General features: G+C 40.1%; 1 protein-coding gene across 1 annotated transcript in view; it reads left to right on the forward strand.

The window, feature by feature from the left end:
* NRIP1 (nuclear receptor interacting protein 1) overlaps positions 1–18280 on the forward strand; it is a 174667-nt gene that overhangs the window by 41333 nt on the left and 115054 nt on the right. Inside the window, exon 2 of the mRNA XM_063347443.1 lies at positions 3100–3224. The gene's annotated coding sequence lies outside the window, so the exon portion shown is untranslated. The remainder of the gene's footprint in view (positions 1–3099; positions 3225–18280) is intronic.

Here is an 18280-nt window from a genome sequence, read left to right on the forward strand (position 1 = left end):
TTAAATAAGGTTGAATGTTGCTGCAGGCTGAATTGCTGTGGGTATCATCTCAAGAAGTGATCTCTGCAAAGACAGGTCCCAGAATATTGCTTGATTTCCATAATTAGCTCTGGCTATTACAACTGAGTCTCTCTGAAGAGAGCGCACAGCAAGTATCCACAGTATTAGGAAGGTGCATGAAGTTGTAACTTTTTTTTAGTACTTATCAATAGTTATTGTAACCCTTTCAAGTTGGGTGGTGCGCAGTTTGGTTTCTTTTGGGAGGGGGAGGTGGAACACCCCCCACCCCAGGCTTTAAAGCTTCATTGACAAAGAACTTTACTCAAGGAGGAGATGTTAATAAGTAATGGAACAAAGGCTCTGTTATAGAGATTAAATGTGCATGTGTCTAAGTACAAAGTTCGTGTTGCAAAGTGCAGCTGTTTCCCTGCTGGCAACCCCGCAGCAGCCCCAGAGCCCTGGGTTCAAAGTCTGCCTGCTTTCCTGGGGCAGCGCTGACCGGGGCAAGGTCCGGCCGAAGTTCGGAGTTCAGTGTCTGAAGGCTTGCTCGGCTCTGTCTGCCGCCCTATCTGACACGCTGGGGATAAGCAATACTTGGTTTAAGATTATGAGTACAAAAAAAAAACCAAAACCAACCCAAAAAACTTCCCGTTCTCTTTTCTGATGTGTCAGGTTTCATTAAAGAGGGAACATTTTGGAAGGAGTCGATGAACTGTTTAAAGATAATGTGCTGTATAATAGAGCAACCTAACCGAACCCCACAGAAGGAACAGACTAGGAAAATGATGCACGCAGGAAGTAGTGCCTGGTTGCATTCTCCTTCCTTTTGAGATTTATTTAAATGTGGAAAAATGAAGTAAAAGAACTAATTCTCCACATACAAAGAGATAAAGCTGAACTCTCTTAAAAAAAAAAAAAAAAAAAAAGGAAAAAGAAAAGAAAAGGAGCTACTCCACGTGTTTCCTTTGTGTCACAATAACTGTGTTCCACACCATGGGGGGTGAAGAGAACTTAATACATCTGGCTATCCTGCTTTCAAATCCTCCTTTTTCTCCTCGTTCAAAGGCTTTTTAGGAAGCTAACCCCAACTTTCTTATTCAGAAGGGCTGCAAACCCCACCTGTGCAGCTTTTTTGATTAGCTGTGGTCATATCAAAGGCTGCTCTTCCCAGGCACGGATCCTGAGTGGGAGCAGAGGCTGATGGCTGAGAGCAAAGGCTGGTACAAACACCCTTGGAGGAATTTATATTTCGGGCAATGCTGTAGCTGTATTACAGATGGAGAAAAGTTTCCTATCTGTCGCCACATCCTTTCTCAAGGAAAGGATGGTAAACCACAGGTGGTAAAGTCATCAGGGGTCAGTGCCCACGGCATGCCACAGGTGCGAGCAGACTGCTGTCATCTCACTTCACGGAAAGGAACGTGGATGTTCAGAAAACTTTCTCAGACATCAGAGGCCCCATTTGTATCACAGCTTTTGTTTCTCTTGGTTCAGTAAATTTAATCATTGAGAGCCACAATTAAAAACAGGATTCAAGGAAGGACTTTGGTAGCCATGAGTTCTGGACCAAAAGATTTATGTGTTTAGATACAACAATTTTTTCCCTTCCTGCAAACATTCATGAGTCCATCAAACACCAGAGGAGCCTTCCTCTGACAATTTAGTCTCATCCATTGGTTATTACCCTAGGTCTAACCTTCCACTTCTGAGCAATGTACTTGAGAAGGTAACAGAGACCAAACAGGAGCCCACGGAGCTACAGTGAACACTCCAGACCATGGTTTGTAATGGTTCAGAAGGGCATGTGAGCTACTTACTGTTCCAAAAAAAAAAAAAAAAAGGGGGGGGGGTCCAGGGGGTCCAGAAAAAAAAAGGCAGCCAAGGTCAAAGGAGCCAAAATAATGTGTTATGATGGCTGAGCCCTTCCTGGGAGGACATGGTGAAGGAGAAATAACAGGAACTGCACCTGTGCTGTTCCATTCCTGTCCTGGATTGTGGAAATTTGTGAGTATTCAGGGTTCTTCCTGTTACTCTTTGCTGTCTCCATGCAACCACTGTAGTGAACAGATCAAATCACGGAGACTAGTAGTAAGCAGTAACACTGGCAGCACACATCCATAACTAGTTAATTTGGTCTGCACTGAGGCAAATCCCTGACGTACTCAATTTAACAATTTCTGTTGCTCCCACTGCTGAAGTTCCACTCAAGTCTGTCACCTCTTTGGCGTCTCTTGGCATCACCTGACCTTGAAATCTTTGTTTCCTAAGAAGCTCTGACTAGTGCCACTGTTCTCCCCAGCTCTGTAGATTACTGAAAACAGAGAAGGTGAGGAGAAGATGATGAAATTAACAGGCGTACAACAGGAACATTGCTTACTGTACTGATAGAAGTTCTTCAGATGACACAGCTCTGCCGGGTGGTAACTACAGATTTGAGCCTTGGCTTGCCTCGTCCAAAAAGATGGCCCTGCCAGTCTACTGTTGGCTTCTTTCGTTATTCTCTCTTGGCATTGACCGCATATTATCAGTAAAATATTTGCAGGGAAGGGTATAATGGGAGGAAGGAGAAGAGTCCCTATAGCCCTGTCATTAGGAAGGTTGCATGGGCTAGGGTGGTAGGCTGAAGTTCAGGTACATAGCCCAAATCAAGCAAAGCAGGAACTTGGACCAGGTTTGCAAGGTGGCAACTATTCTGGTTGTTGGCTCCACTGAAGTAGATGGGTGAATGATTTTATCTCTCCCTTTCTTGCCTTCCCCTCCCCCCATTTTTATGACAGTATTCTGTGCCCATGTCACCTGTCTTTGGTTAGAAATACAAGAGAAATAATTTGCAGCTCAAGGCTTTTTCTTTTTTCTTTTTTCTTTTTTCTTTTTTCTTTTTTCTTTTTTCTTTTTTCTTTTTTCTTTTTTCTTTTTTCTTTTTTCTTTTTTCTTTTTTCTTTTTTCTTTTTCTTTTTTCTTTTTCTTTTCGCTTTTTCTTTTCGCTTTTTCTTTTCGCTTTTTCTTTTCGCTTTTTCTTTTCGCTTTTTTTCTTTTTCTTTTTCTTTCATTCCCTTGGTTTATTTGCTTTTCTTTCAAATTACTTATTTTCTTTCTCAGCAGAGAGTTTGAGAATCATCCTGCCTGTTGCCTACCTGAACCAAGAACCAGACCCTGGAGTAGGACTGTGCCGCTACTAGTTGGCTGCAGATGCACTGGCATCCTAGTATCAAGAGGCCTAACAGGTAAGTAAAAATCACTTTATTCAAGGGGCTGAGGCCAATAGAAGAGAAGAGTGCTGCTGCTATCTGTCCCTCTCTGAAAAAGAAATCCTAGGAAAAGGGTGTGCTCATGCAGCTATGACTTGCAGGTTTTTTTATCTTGAGCTAGTATCTTTCCACTAAGAATCTGTGCCTGTGAGTTGTTTTCTTCTCAGTTTACACACTCCACAGCCCCTGTTTTCTCATCTCTGCAGGTAAGGCTATCAGGAAAGCCCTTCTTCAATTTAGCTTCCCTCTTCTCATTCACATTCATATGTCTTAAGAAAACACAGAGGAATTTCCTTTGGCAGGAATACTGGAAGAAAACAAAGAATAGTGCAAAATAGGATTGTCACAGATGCCCTTTGGCTGTTTTTTTTTAATTTGTTTCTGATTATTTTTTGGGTTTCTTCTCCACTTCGGGAATATTCTTTTCTGCATGTGTACTGCATTCAGTCTTGTCCACGCTGAAGTGGTAGAGCAAGAGGCTGCAGCTGAAGTTTTAATGCTTTATTCTGCTGGTGTAGTTAAGGCAAACTCTCCACCACCTCTGGCTTCTTCCTAACACAGACTGAATTATATCAGTAAGATGGTGCTTGTACAGATACTTACGATGCTCTGCAAAGCCAACTGACGTCTATTATTTGATGTTACATTTATGCAGTAAAACTATTTGTACGCTGAGACTTTTAGTAATATAATTACTTAATTTTAAAAACCATATCTCAGATAAAACAAAAATGTATACTGAGTAAATGTTAAAAGCAGAAGAGATCTCTGGGTAGCTCACTACTTCACACATTGGTAATAATGAAACCAATACAGCTTTGCTTAGAGTAGGGGAGACACCTTGTTACAAAATTAGGAGGAAAGAGTGAATTAAAATGAAGTTATTTTTATAGGTATACATATATGCTATAGGTATACAGTATATGCTATGTAAGGGCTTTGACAAACTTCTTGAAAAGAGTTGTTGAAATAATAGTGGTTTTTTTCCTGCCATTCAGGTTAAATATTTCACTGGAAAGAACCTCAGGCTTTTGCACTTCAGTCCTATAGCACAGCCTACTCTATGTAAAATAATGATTGAAATGCCTTCTTTTCTAAAAAAAACAACACCCTGAGTAAAATCATGAGACTTGCTTACAACTTGTTAATTCTGGCATAATAGTGGTGAAAGGTTCAAATCTTTGTCATGAAAGTATCTTGTTCTTTTTGGTCTTTCTGTCTGACACGAGATTTCCAACGAAAACACAGATTTGTATTGCTTGTGTGTTAAGTGGAAGGCTCTGCACGATCTCATCTGTTGTCAGGATCTGGGCTCTGGTTTGCCTTAATTAAGGACGGAGCTCTGCAGTTTATTGTGGAGATGCTGGTTTTAGATTCAGAATTTAGATTGTGGTAGAAGAATTTGGTTTACTGGGGCCTCAATTTAAAAAAATAATCTCAATAAATTCCCATCTCGGGTGGGAGTGACTTAAATATTGAATGATATTTTGATGGAAAATTAACAAAAGTAGAAGGATATTTAAGAGTTAACCCAGAATTTATTTCTTGCCAGTGTTTCTTTTAGCTTATTCTTCCTTTCTGTAAGTCACTCGCGCACTCTGGGATTGATCCTTTGTTCCTGCCCTTGCCTCCCCAAAGTGCTCCCTGCTTGACTATCAGTACCGACACGCAGTTTCCATCTGCAGAGCGTTTTCTAACTTTTTAGTCATAACTGAAAATTTATGTGCTAAGTTCAGTCCAATGAATTACATGACAAATCTGCAGCAACGCAGACGCCATCAGGGAGCCAGAGAGACTGGCCGTCTGTCTTGCCAAGTGTCTCAGCAATCCTAGGACAGAATAAGCTTTCTAATGCGCGGCGTATGTGACAATGAGATGTGCTGACTTTTTGATATATACGTGTACAAAGTTCCCATTAAAGATTTTGCTTCCGAATGAGAGTTCAATGCAGCTGGGTATATACCGTGCTTTCATACCTGTTGGAGATGGGAGAGGGAAGGGAAAACACTGGGGCATTTCAGTACGTTATCAGCCATCCTGGTGGGCGGTATGAAGATCAAAAAGGAGCGGGAGTCCTCCTCACAGCTTTTAAGGGGTGTGCCTGCATGTGTAGGGTATGTTCTGTAATGCAATTTGAATGATCACTAATTAGCTTTTGCTTATTTACATGAATTGAACTTAGATCTATATAGTATTCTGACATATTTATTCATATTTCCAAACTATTTTTTATGCTGAATATATAACATCACCAGGCTTTTATTTCCTGTGTTCACAAGCAAACTTGCTTCCTTCTAAGCAGATGAGTTGTTTGTTTTTCAGACAAAATAAGAACATGCTCTTTGGAAATATAGCATGATCTGGTCTGGCTGAGAGACTGTTAGGTACACATTACGCAAACAACAGGTGTTCAAATTTATTGCTACAGCTAAAATATCGTTTGTTGAAAGATGTATACAAAAATCTCTGAGAATGTATGAAAGATTTAAAAATGTGTCTGATTTTTTTACTCATATCCCATTTAGATAGCTCATTTTTAAATAACAGTGAAATTGTTTTGGCATATTTGGTTTCAGTTATTATTGACCGAAGAAGTGGAGACAAGATGAAAAAATTGGTTATCTTCAGTTACGTGTTAAGATATATTTCTTTTTCTTTTTCCAGAAAAAGGTCCTTGAATTAAATATAAGCCAATTGATTTTTCATGGATTTCATCTGAGCCACAAGCTTTAGGTCAATGAGACTTTGATTTCTTTTTCAAAATACCAAATCAATTTATGTGAAGGATAGAGCGTAAGTTTTAATTTTAGTCTTAGTCTTCTGTCTCTAATATGTTTTCTGAATGGACTTTTGTAGTCTGGAATATTAGTGATGCAGGGCTCGCTTACTTTGACTGGTACCAGTAGTCACTCACTGGTTGTGCATGATTGCCGTAGTTGAAACGAAACTGGTGGGGAGGGAAGGGTACATCTTCGGGAAAGAGGAAAAATCCTGGAGCAGCTACTTATTAAATTAGCATCTTCTTATAATAAAATGATGTCGTCAAAAAGAGTTTAATTCCTATGTTTCTTCATATCTCTGTCTTCTGTGGAATTCAGCAGGTGCCTCTGGGTACAGTCAGAGGCTGCAGCTTCTAGAAAGGGGTGCTGATGTTTTCACAAAACTAAGCGGATATCAACCCCCGAAACACTACCTGTATGCAAAAAGGATATGTATATTTACTTTCATTCCTTCCCTTTGCACGTAATAAAGGTAGCATTCACATAAGGAGGATAAAAACAATGTTGCAGTTTAAGTTGTCTCTAATTGTCATTAGATTTCACTTTTCTGTGTTTACAGTACCCCTATTTTTTCCCTGCTTTGCCATTGACTTTTGTGGCAAGGAGCTCACGTAAAGCAGCAGGTTCTGAAAAACCCATCCTGTATTTCTTAAGCATCAGGTCAGTGAATGCTCTTTTGAGCTGCAAAGCCATTCAGATACTCAGGATTTCAGCCAAGGCAACAGGGCAAAACTCTTCTGTCGCGCAAAAAAAAAAAAAAAAAAATAAAGCCAAGGGACTTTTAATGATCAAGCAGAGATGATAGGACCTTGGCATATGAAAAACCCTGATGTAGTAAATCAAAGCAGGCTGTCTTGAGTGTAGTAATATTTTTATGCTAATAAATTAGTGTCATAAGTGATTTGTCAATAAGATGTAGAATATGCTATGAAGGAAGTCAGACAATATTTTTCTTTTATGTAGAAAAATAGGGTGAGGTCATAGCAAAATCCTCAACACAATTTTTTCTAAGAAAGATGTTGGTGGTCTGACCCACTGCACAATATTTGCATATTTAAGTTCTTATATGCCTAAGTTATTTTATACATCTAAGCTGGATTTAACCATTTAGAAGAGTTTAACGAGAACTGTTAAGATAAGGGGCTGTACTGCTGTAGTGGAGAACACTCCAGTAGTACATGGATGCACAGCACTGAGGCAGTGGCTCCAAAACTTGCTTGAGCAGATCTGTGCGTGTGGGTAGAGAGAAGCTCATGGCCCACTCCACCTTTCTTCTCATAGAGAGGTACCTCATTGCTGCCACTTTCAACAAGAACTGCATGCCCAACCAGTACAGATGGTAACAAGTGTCCATCACGGTTCCCTCACATGTACACCAAACCATGCCTGTGGATCTCACCAACACAAACTCTCCAAACTCTCGTGCTAATGTAGTGCAGACAAGAAGTCTTGACCCACAGCCATGCACAAGCAGAAGTGCTGTTTAAAGGGATGTGAAGCACCAGTCCTGAGGAACCAGGGCAGGAAGGAATTTGAAGGAGGGCCTATGACTGTACTGGGACCAGTACTGTTTAATATCTTCATCAGTGAAATAAACAGTGGGATCGAGTGCACACTCAGCAAGTTTGCGGTCGATACCGAGCTGAGTGGTGCAGTTAACATGTCTGAGGGACAGCATGCCATCCAGAGGGACCTGGACAAGCTTGAGAAGTGGGCCCATGTGAACCTCATGAGGTTCAAGAAGGCTAAGTGCAGGGTCTGGCAGCTGGGTCGAGGTAATCCCCAGTATCAATACAGGCTGGGGGATGAACGGATTGGGAGCAGCCCTGAGGAGAACTTAGGGGTACTGGTGGATGAAAAACTGGACATGAGTCAACAATGTATGCTTACAGTCCAGAAAGCCAACCGCATCCTGGGCTGCATCAAAAGAAACGTGGCCAGCAGGTTGAGGGAGGTGATTCTGCCCCCCTACACTGCTTTTATGAAACCCCACCTGGAGTATTGTGTCCAGCTCTGGAGTCCTCAGCACAGGAAAGACATGGACCTGTTGGAGTGGGTCCAGAGGAGGGCCACAAAAACGGTCAGAAGGATGGAACAGCTCTCCTATGGGGACAGGCTGAGAGAGTTGGGGTTGTTCAGCCTGGAGAAGAGAAGGCTCCAGGAAGACCTTATAGCAGCTTTCCAGTACTTAAAGGGGGCCTACAGAAAAGATGGGGACAAACTTCTTAGCAGGGCCTGTTACAATAGGACAATGGGTAACAGCTTTAAAGTAAAAGAGGGAAGAATTAGACTAGCTATAAAACTATTTTTTACAATGAGGGTGGTGAAACGTTTGCCCAGAGAGGTGGTAGATGCCCCATCCCTGGAAATATTCAAGGTCAGGTTGAATGGGGCTCTGAGCAACCTGATCTAGTTGAAGATGTCCCTGCTCATTGCAGGGGTCGTTGGACTAGATGACCTTTAAAGGTCCCTTCCAACCCAAACTCTTCTGTGATTCTATGATGGTGCACTAAAGGGTTCAGGCCAGCCCTGTATGCCCTGCTGCTGGGCTGCTTGCTCCTGGCAGTGATTGACTATTGCATCCCTCAGCCCCATCTGTTCACCAAGGCAGTAGTCCTTCATGCTGGTCACTATGTCAGCCCTCAAAAAAGCCATCCTTCAGTCTGTACTGTCACCTGTTCTCCTGCACAGAAACCCTTCCAACTCCAGTCACAGCTAATTCCTTCTTTACTTGCCTTAGATTTACTTTTTCTTCTGTAGTCAGTTCACTTCCATACTTTAAACATGTGAATCTAGAAAACAGATGAAGCAGTGACTCTTTCCTCTGAACCTGGTCTAGTCCAACACACCAGAGACGCGTTTCCTTTTCAAACTGCTTTTATATTCCCCATCAATTTTGTTCCACAAAGAATCTGCTTCTTTCCTTGGGACAACTGCACTCGTAAGGACTCATGGGAGTTACTGTGTCCCTGAGCATGCAAGGCCTTCATTTCTCCTAGTCCTTGCACAAACTGCGCAAGAATGGAGATGCGCCCTCTCTTGTGTGCTAGTAGTCCAGCAGAGTACAGGCGTCTGACTTGGCAGGATGAAAATATCAATCCAAGGTAAAGGAAACTTAACTGGGAAAATCCAAGGGGCTGGGATTTATTCTTTATCTTTTGATCTGTATTTTTCACACCAGGTCCTGTTGCATACAACCTTCCTCCACTGCTGCTTCATGCACACAAAATTACAAGTGGAAGTCCAGTCTGACCATTTGGCACTTCTCTCTGCAGTGATACTAAGAAAAAGCCTTAGGATGGTCGAAGGCTTATCAAAACTCTAAAGAGTCATACTAGTGCAACTTCGATCTGTTTGTTTTAATTTATTCCTGCTTTTAACAGATTTACAAGTTGCATGTTAGCACACAATTTAAAAGTGGAATGTAGATGTGATGCCTCTGGAACTTGCTGGGTCAGCAGCAGCAGAAATGGTAGCCTTCTATTAATCTACCTAACAGGCATGATACTGAGAAAAGATTTTCCATCTCTCTCAGACAATTTGGAAGGGTAGAAGGCTGGCTTATTTGCCATACTTTTCATCGAAAATTTTTCTCTGGCTGCAATCATCTTGATGCAGCAAGATAGTCTTCTATTGGCTCTTGTGTTACTGCTCATTTGGATATTCTTGTAGATACGTGTAATGCATGTGACTATGAACCTCTCTTACGCCAAGAGGTTTTTAAGCTTTTTATCTGGGATAAAATACGCTGTAGTAGTAAATCTCTGCAGTTTGGACCCATTTTTAAGGGGTTAGCCAGAGCACGTCAGCCAGTGACTCAGAAGCAGGTCTCCGAGGCAGAACCCAAGTGCGTCTTTTGGCCGTGTCGTACTGTGCATTTTCAGAGCCACCTCTGCATTGTGCCCTGGGGTTGTAATTTCTTCTTGTGGGTTTTCAGTTTCAGCTCTTGATTCTTGGGCAGATGCTTATTCCTATCTCTGGCTGCTGACCCTTGGTTTGACTTTCTGGTTCCTGATTTCTGGCCATGAACATTCGGCTCCTTTCCCAGTTCTGGACACAAGCCCTAACCTTTGGGCTGAATAGCCCATGCTCTAATCTGTAATCCTAGAGGATTCAGCCACCAGGTCATCTGTAGTAGACTGTACTCTAATTTTTTCAATAACAAATGAAATCTAGATTATTTTGTATGACAACTGCAGCTATTTATTTCTTACCTGGTCTTCTATTAATATTTCGCTAGATTGCTAAATGTGAGCTTCTTCTTTCCATTAATTATCATATTGCGCTTAATGGCCATTCTTTCTTTGGGGAGAATATAATCATACCTCAGCCAGTGGAGTGGGTGAACAGAACTGTTAGCATATATACAAATTTCAAATCGGTGGCTACAAGTCTAATAAATTACACCAGAAAAGGCAATACTGCCAGATTATTATGAATTTCCATTTCATTTTTATGTGAAATATTACAAAAATTATTGATATACTGTACACATGGTCTGCTTTTTCTTCTGAGAGTTCATAATGCCATTCCATCAAACACGACAGAAGAATGTAAACATACATTCAAATGTAGTCACTCAGACCTGTTATAGTCTCGTGACTGAAACTTGATGAAAATATGAGATATAAAGTTGACAAAGTAGGAAGGAAAATTTCCAGATGAAAGAGGAAGAACTGAAGCTTATAATGTGTGTTAATGTTCAGGTGGAAGAAGGGTCAGGTTGCTTTGGCAGGAGAATAAACGGAGAAGGAATACAAAGCTGAGTTGTAAAACGAATTTAAGTTAATCAGAATAGGTGGTAAAGTGGATCTGAGTGAAAATACATGCTTTTATGTATTCTATATATGTTACAAAATCTTTGTGTGTAAACAACGTAACGTAGACACTTATATACACATGCTCAACAAAGAATAAAACTCACAAGATCTGGGTGGATTTTATTTAATTTTGCTCATCAGCAATTCAGGGATAAAAACCTCTGTGTTGATGCAATGGTTTTGCTTTGTAATATTTTGATGTAGTTAGGTATCTAAAATCAAAGTAATATAGGATCCATCTGTCCTGCTTCTATGTCAAAATATGTGACAGTTGTCAATCTGGGAAAAGTGTACTTGCTATTTTGCCTAAAAACAAATTATAGCCCGCTGCTCATTGCTGTTTCATACAAATGCGAAGCTTCCTTAATTTTAGAGCTTAAATCAAGACCTATCAATATGGAGACACTTAGATTAACTTTTTTATTAAATTATACAAATATGCTTGCTAAACCCATCTCCTTCTGCCCTTTGACAAGAGGAACTGTCCTTTACTAGAGTAATTTTCATGGAAATACATATTTATGTATTTATTCTGAAGCAGGCTAGCTCAAATAAGGGATAGTGAGATGTTTGTGGAATCGAGCTAATGGTGACTCATTGAGACTCTCCTTTGCTTAGTATAAGGGAAGAGGATGGTGGAAGACGCAGGTTTAGTGTATGGCTTTGGTGTGTTTCTTCCAAATCGGTCATGTATGTTCATATGATTTTACATAGTTTTGTTACATTATCAGTTCAGAGAAAGACATCTGCTGAAATAAACCAAGTGACTTCTTCAATTCATTGTTAGGTTAAAATTTTTTAGTATAAAAAGCTAGAGCAGAACGCTAGGGCATAGCTCTTATCTAAACTGAGAATTTACATGGTGTAAAGCTCTTTAATGGAACTGCCTGTGAACTCATGTGACATTCACCATGTGTAATGACATCCGTTGGTTTTTTTTTTTTAAATGGATTAAAAATGGAAAGTACTTCCAGTACTTCTTGGTAAGTACCAAGAAGTCAGATCCCTTGGTACCACAGACGTCCTTTCTTCATTACAGGCAGGTAGTTTCCATTATTCATATTAGGTAGCATTTCACTTAAAGTCCCACCATTACTTAAAAAGCAAGATATTAATAAGAAATGTTACTGGAGTGCTGTCTTTTAATTTGATATTGTTCGATCCAGCTGTTTTAAAGTTTCAAAGAATAAATCTTCCATTACCTTACATCAGAGAAGATTTTTATAGGCAAGAACATCTAATTCTTGCCTAGTTTCCCTTGATAGCCAATTGCCTTTCTTAAATCTTCACTATTTACTTCTAGGTTAATCCTCTTGCTTTGCTTTAAATAACTTCTGTGATTCCTTGATATTCATACATTGCAGTTAGTTATATATAGATATTTTTCATACTACCCCCATCCACTTAGCTGGTGAGTAGCCAAGTAATACATACTTAGCACTTTTAATTTTACCTCATAAATCAATCATCGTAGCTCCAAAATCAGTTACATTTTTTTTCTTAAACCATCATTCAATACAAAGAGTCCATTATGCGTGTCTGTGAATAACATATTAATTGTGTGGTTTAAGTTCACAAACAATGTTACACAATTAACTTCATAAAATTGCTCACTTTGAAAATTGTACAACTACGTTGTCTGTAATAGTAGCTACAAGATGACAGCACTAAGCCAAGCACTGCCGCTCTGAATTCTCACTGATAAAGCAGAGGCCTCTTAAATGTGCAATTATGATAGAGAGAAAGTGTGTTCCTTGTAACAGATTTATTCCTTTAAATACTTTTTCAAAGGTTTTCACCTTGTTTTGCATTGCCATGCACCAATGGTGTAAGGCAAGATTACTTTGGTGAATGGCCTCAATACAAAGTAACAACTCTAAAGATTTTTTTTTAAAACTAGATTAGAAAAAAAAATAATCTTTTTCGCTGTGTGGTATTCTCTATCAGGTTGTTTAAAAAAAAAGAAGAGAATAAAAATTACTTCCCTGCTGATTTTGCTCTTTTGCTCTTGGCAAATACTCCTAATTTTCTCTTGGGATGGAGTTAGAGATGGAATGAATAGCAGGATCTTCAAGAAAAGAAAATACAAACCAAAACGATAAGGAAAAATGTGTATATGTTGATAATTATTATTTTCAAATTAGAAGACTAAAGTGAGATCCAGATTCCACAGGCTGTGTCTCTAATGGAGGTATTCTTGCTCTATTACAGCGTGCTTAGACAAGGCAGAGAAAGAGTTGAAAAAGGCATTGCCCTACATTCAAATCTGGGAAACTGAGGTGCAAAGAGATGAAGTGATTTGTCCAGCATTACAGAAGTCGGTAGGAGAATCAGGAGTGTAAGCTCCTGCCTCCCCGTTGAAGCTGATCTACAAGACTGTATTTATTCTATAATCTGGTTTTATGCTCTTATCTATTTAATCTTCCCCTCATACCAATTTTTATAAGTATGTCTCCACAGAGAACTCCAGCATAAGAAATGTTTCTGCAGATGAACCCTGAGGTTTTATAGTAACACTGTATAATCATTACGTGGGAGGTACTCGGAGTTAAAATGGTGCAAATTACCATTAGAAGTGAATCATTTCAGCACGGGGAAGTAAGGTTAGCTATCAGCTTACTGCCGCCTTCCCATCCTTCACCATCAACAGCAGCGGCTCCTACGGCCTTACATAACATTACATATGTTTCGCCAGATTGCCGGCTGAGGTGGGGGGGGACACACAACAAACACCCCCCCCCCTCACCCCCTTCTGCTGTGATGGGGAGGAAAGTCCCGAGGAGTCCCATTTGGGATTCTCCTGTGCCGCTTTCTGGGCATGGGAGATATTGGTCCGGGCTCCGTGCCGCCGCGGGTGTCGGTATGTGGTGGTGGGCAAAGCCCCCGGAGTGAGGAGATGCTCCAGGGGGAGCAGCCCCTGGCTGCGCTCCCCTCTTCCTCAGGGATGCTGCTAAGGAAAGGCTGTACGCCGGCTCCTTTCCATGCTCACCCCATACCTCTCCTCTTAATTTTTCCCTGTTACTCCTCTCCGAATAAAAGGGGTGGGTTAGCACTGCCCTCCTGTCACCTGAATAGCCGCACACAAGGGCTGTGTGGTCAAAACCCAAAGTCTTACAGCCATCCTTAACCTCTGCTGCATAAAAATAAACTGGGGGGGCGGTTATCCTGTGGCTTATGGCTGCGGTATAGGAATGCACCAAAATGAAAGCGCAGGCGTGGTATTAATGGATTTGGTACCCTGCCACACAAAGTAAAACACAGGCATCAACCATTTAGCGCGGTGTACCAGTTATTTCACAGGTTGTTTGTTTAAACTGAAGATTCTGCCTCTGCCTAATTGTACCGTATGTGAAACTCCAAATCTGCCACAGTTCCAGTTTTATAAAAGAGCATTATATAGAATATAGGCCTATTAATTTTACAGCCTAATTTCTGATTAGATTTTACAGCACCTCTGATGAACTGCATAGATTTTACCCATTAAAAATGATGACAATTCAGTTCTGTCATTTTAAGTGGAATTAAACCCAGTATTGCCAAGTATGATAATATCCTATGAAAAAATGAACCAACAGTTATATATAAAAAAAAATAAAAATAAAAAAAAATATCCCAGCACCATGTTATTTCTGTACAGGAAAAGTTCACTTGCCAAGACAGTGGGACTAACCACTACCTGTTAGCGCAATCAAGAGCCTGTGGGTCTGACAGCTGAAATCAACAGTTGTCCATTCAGGCTGAGCAGGTTAAGTAACGTTTTCTAGCACAGCTGTGTTACGTGGCTGTTGGCAATTAAAAGAGCCTGCTTGAGCTGGTTAAGGAAAAGTTCGAAGCAAACTGTTTTCTATCAGAAAACAGTTTTCTTAAAAATTGAAATCTCTACAATGTCTATGCCTTGTTTTAGAGGAAACGACAAAAAAGTGTTTTTTTTTTTTAAGGGGAAAAAAATTTCAAACACTGAAGCAGCCTGTTCTTGACTTTTTTCAGGTGCAAACTTAAATAAACACTTCCAAAACTAAAAATGGAAATGTTGTAATATGAAAATAAAATTTCCATTTACTGTCCATTTTAAATTGGAGGAAGGGGCTTATTCTGATTTGAAACAAAGCCAGATTCTGCAAACAGACATAAAATGACATTCCCATGTGTGACATGACTTTCCATTTGCATTTGTAGATGCAAGGTATATTTTTTAGCTCTTACTTGCTACAGTAATCCTGTTAACTTCACTTGAAAAGAATGGCGCATTTCCCACTAACTTTATTAGTGACAGGATTGGGCCTCGATGCAATACCTCATGTCACAGCAGCAAAACTTGTTGCCAATAGACTGTCTCAAGGGAGGAGATTTCCAGTAACTGCTCCCTGAGAACTATTCTAAAAATGCATCTTTTTTCTGTCCAGCCATCGGGATAATGATATACTCCATCCCTAAAGAGAGGGGCGCTGACTGAGCTGCATTGATGGCACCAGAGGTCCCTGCTGGCTTCTTCACTAAACAGAACTGGCAACTGACTCTGAAGATAAAAGTTCTTGACGTTTTTCCAAGTTGGTGGAATGGAGCTGAGCGACACTTAGAAATAAATAGAGGAGGGAATAGTATGATCTTGAATGACAGAGGAGCTTTCATGAAAGACTTTCATGGGGGAGATGTGGGACGTACTGTTCCAGGCTTGAGTCTAGGGGATTTGTTGACATTTGGATAATGTGCAAGTTTGCTACCACTAGTATGAAATGTAGAGGAAAACAAAGGGAAAAATTCCCAATGAATTCCTTATTCCCACTGAAATGGTTAAAACCAAAATACAACGATATATGTCTTTCTTCCCTATAATCGACTCTACAAATTGCCAATCTCTTTGGAAACCTGTTAGAAGAACGTTCTCTCTCCTGACAAGGAAATGTACTTCATGCAAAACATTTGTCATTTGTCTGTTATTATAATTCATGATCTTATCCTTCATTCTCTCGCTTGTTTAAGCAAACAGTAATAGTACTTTTAACCTGAGACTTCAAAGGTAAAAATATTGTGAAGAGGTCCCCATTCTTTTTCTTCTCATCTCTGATCTCAGCCAAAGCCTTTGAACATCAAAGCGGCTCAAAGTTTGGGGCAAGTTCTTAAGGACTGGGTTACTAGAAAGAAATTCATTGAATTTCCGTGTTCATATTCAACATGGACCAGAAAAAATATTAATATTCAAGAGTAGTTTGATCACTTACAACAATTAATACAAGTTGTTGCTTAATCTTTTTGCTCAGTACAATGAAGCTCACTCATTCCATTGTATTGCTATGAAAAATCGTTGACTTGTGTCAGTCAGAAATTGCTTGAAAAAATTTCTAACCTAGGAACTACAAAGCAATTAGAAATGTAAAATAAATTCCCCAAACAAAGAATGTTGCCATTTTAATTACAGTATCATCACACTGTCATGTAAAAGGTTAACACTTAAAAAATGAATCTTGTACCCTCAATCTATTACCTCTAAGCAATTCTCATTTTCACATTAATTTTTGTAGGCTGTCATCTAAATTAAATACTTTTCAGCTCTGTCAGTTTATCTCTCTATGTATTCTCATTACAGCAGTCACTAGAGCCAAAGTATTTTAATCTTCAGTATAATCCCTGTAGGACCATATTCTTAGCTACAACTTTAGGGGTTCTGCAACTGGTCTTTTTCTTTTAAACAGTAGCACTCCTTTGTGCAGCAGCTCTTGCACTTGTAAGGACTTTCTATAAACAATTAACTTTTGCAGTCTGTTCTGAAATTACCTTTATTGTCAGTGGCTAGATAGTCATAGATCCTCCCTTTCCCCATTACTCACTTTCTAATTTCTTTGTTCCCAGGAAAGGTTCTAATAACATTATTCTGGTAGGTTTAATTTCTAGTCATTCAAAAGCCAGATCCTGGGGACAAAGCTCTTAATGTTTTCCTTTTTTTTTTTTTTAACTGATAGGGACATAGTGGACATAAGTAATAAAACACGTTAGTCCTAAAGCTAGATCCCTCCTCAGATCAGCGCAACCCTACTTGAGTGCGCAAACCTGGGTGAGCACAAGAATCAGTGATCAACTCTCCAGCAGAAATGCATGCCATCGGGAAGGCCAGTCAGGTGGGCTAGCGACTCTGCCATGCGACCCCTTCTGACTTAGGTTATGATACGTTTTCTCATGGATAATTTTCACTGACTTCGGTAGCACCGCCCAAGAAGTAAGGTACTTGTTTGGATAAGGTTGCCCGAAAAAATGGGCTGCTAACACTACTGTTCTTGGTTTGCCAGGGTAGGCTTTTGGCTTTTCCGTTATTTATTTATAACTTAATAGTAAAGAGTGGTTAGTTTGGATTCCTACAAATGACCACAAGGACCAAAATAAAAGTAAACAGTTCTTAATCCTCGGCAGCTGACAGACCAAACATCTTCACAAGCCATAACTCCTCAGAAAACAATGCAAATCTCCTGCAGCTTGTGGCATACTCAAGCACCAGGCAGAGCGGACCAGGCTGCTTCTGTCAGCCCCAGTCCTCTGAGCAACCTGACAGAGGGGTGATTGCACCTGAGGGTTTCCTTCAAAAGAAAATGAGAGTTTGCAAAGAAGTAGTGCGTGTACCTAGGTTTCATTTCAATGTGTAGGATCTAGCCAGAGTGCACAAGTACCTGGATTCAGGAGGTGAAAATAGGTTCTGAATCTGCCAGTTGGGATACACCAACTCTTTCTGAAAAATACATAGGATACGAGCAGAAAGCCATCACCCAGTGTTTGTGCAATAGCTTTAACAACGTGAATAGAGGTAACGTGCGTTTACAGTTCATTTTTTCTGAAGTCAGTGATAAAGGTTCCATTAACTTAACTTGGTAGGATCAGACCCCTGACGAGTATCTCTTAGTAATAACTCAAAGTTCGTGAAAAACTTGGTAGGACAAGAACAGTAATAGCTTAAATAGATTTTCTGGTGTATTCGTAGCCACTGGGAGAGAACAGCAGGTATGAAACATGCATTAGTCTGTACAATACATTGCCCTGGAAGCAGAACTTGCTATACAAGATGAAATCTGATAATCGGTCTCACTGGTGGATCAACAAGCTGGGCATTAAAATAATCTAGTCTAGGGAACATAAAAGCGTGAATGAGCAATAGGGAAAGCACATTTATTTCAACTAATAATAGGAAGCCTTAATCTTTTGACTGCAATACTGAAAGAAGAGCTTGCAATCAAAAACCACATAAGGTTTTTAACCAATGAACCTGGGTTGAATTTTAACGATGGGTTAGAAGTTCAAGTGGGTTTGGGTTGGTGGCAAGAGCCAGCCATAAACAGCTCCGTTTTGTCTGATTTTAGCTGAAGAAAATTGATGCTCGTAGAGGCTTTTATAGTCACCAGCTTGTCAATATGGTAATAGCATAGTTTGAAATTGCTGGTTTGGTTGACAA

This window comes from Chroicocephalus ridibundus, chromosome 1, assembly GCF_963924245.1.
Source record: "Chroicocephalus ridibundus chromosome 1, bChrRid1.1, whole genome shotgun sequence".
Classification (NCBI taxonomy): domain Eukaryota; kingdom Metazoa; phylum Chordata; class Aves; order Charadriiformes; family Laridae; genus Chroicocephalus; species Chroicocephalus ridibundus.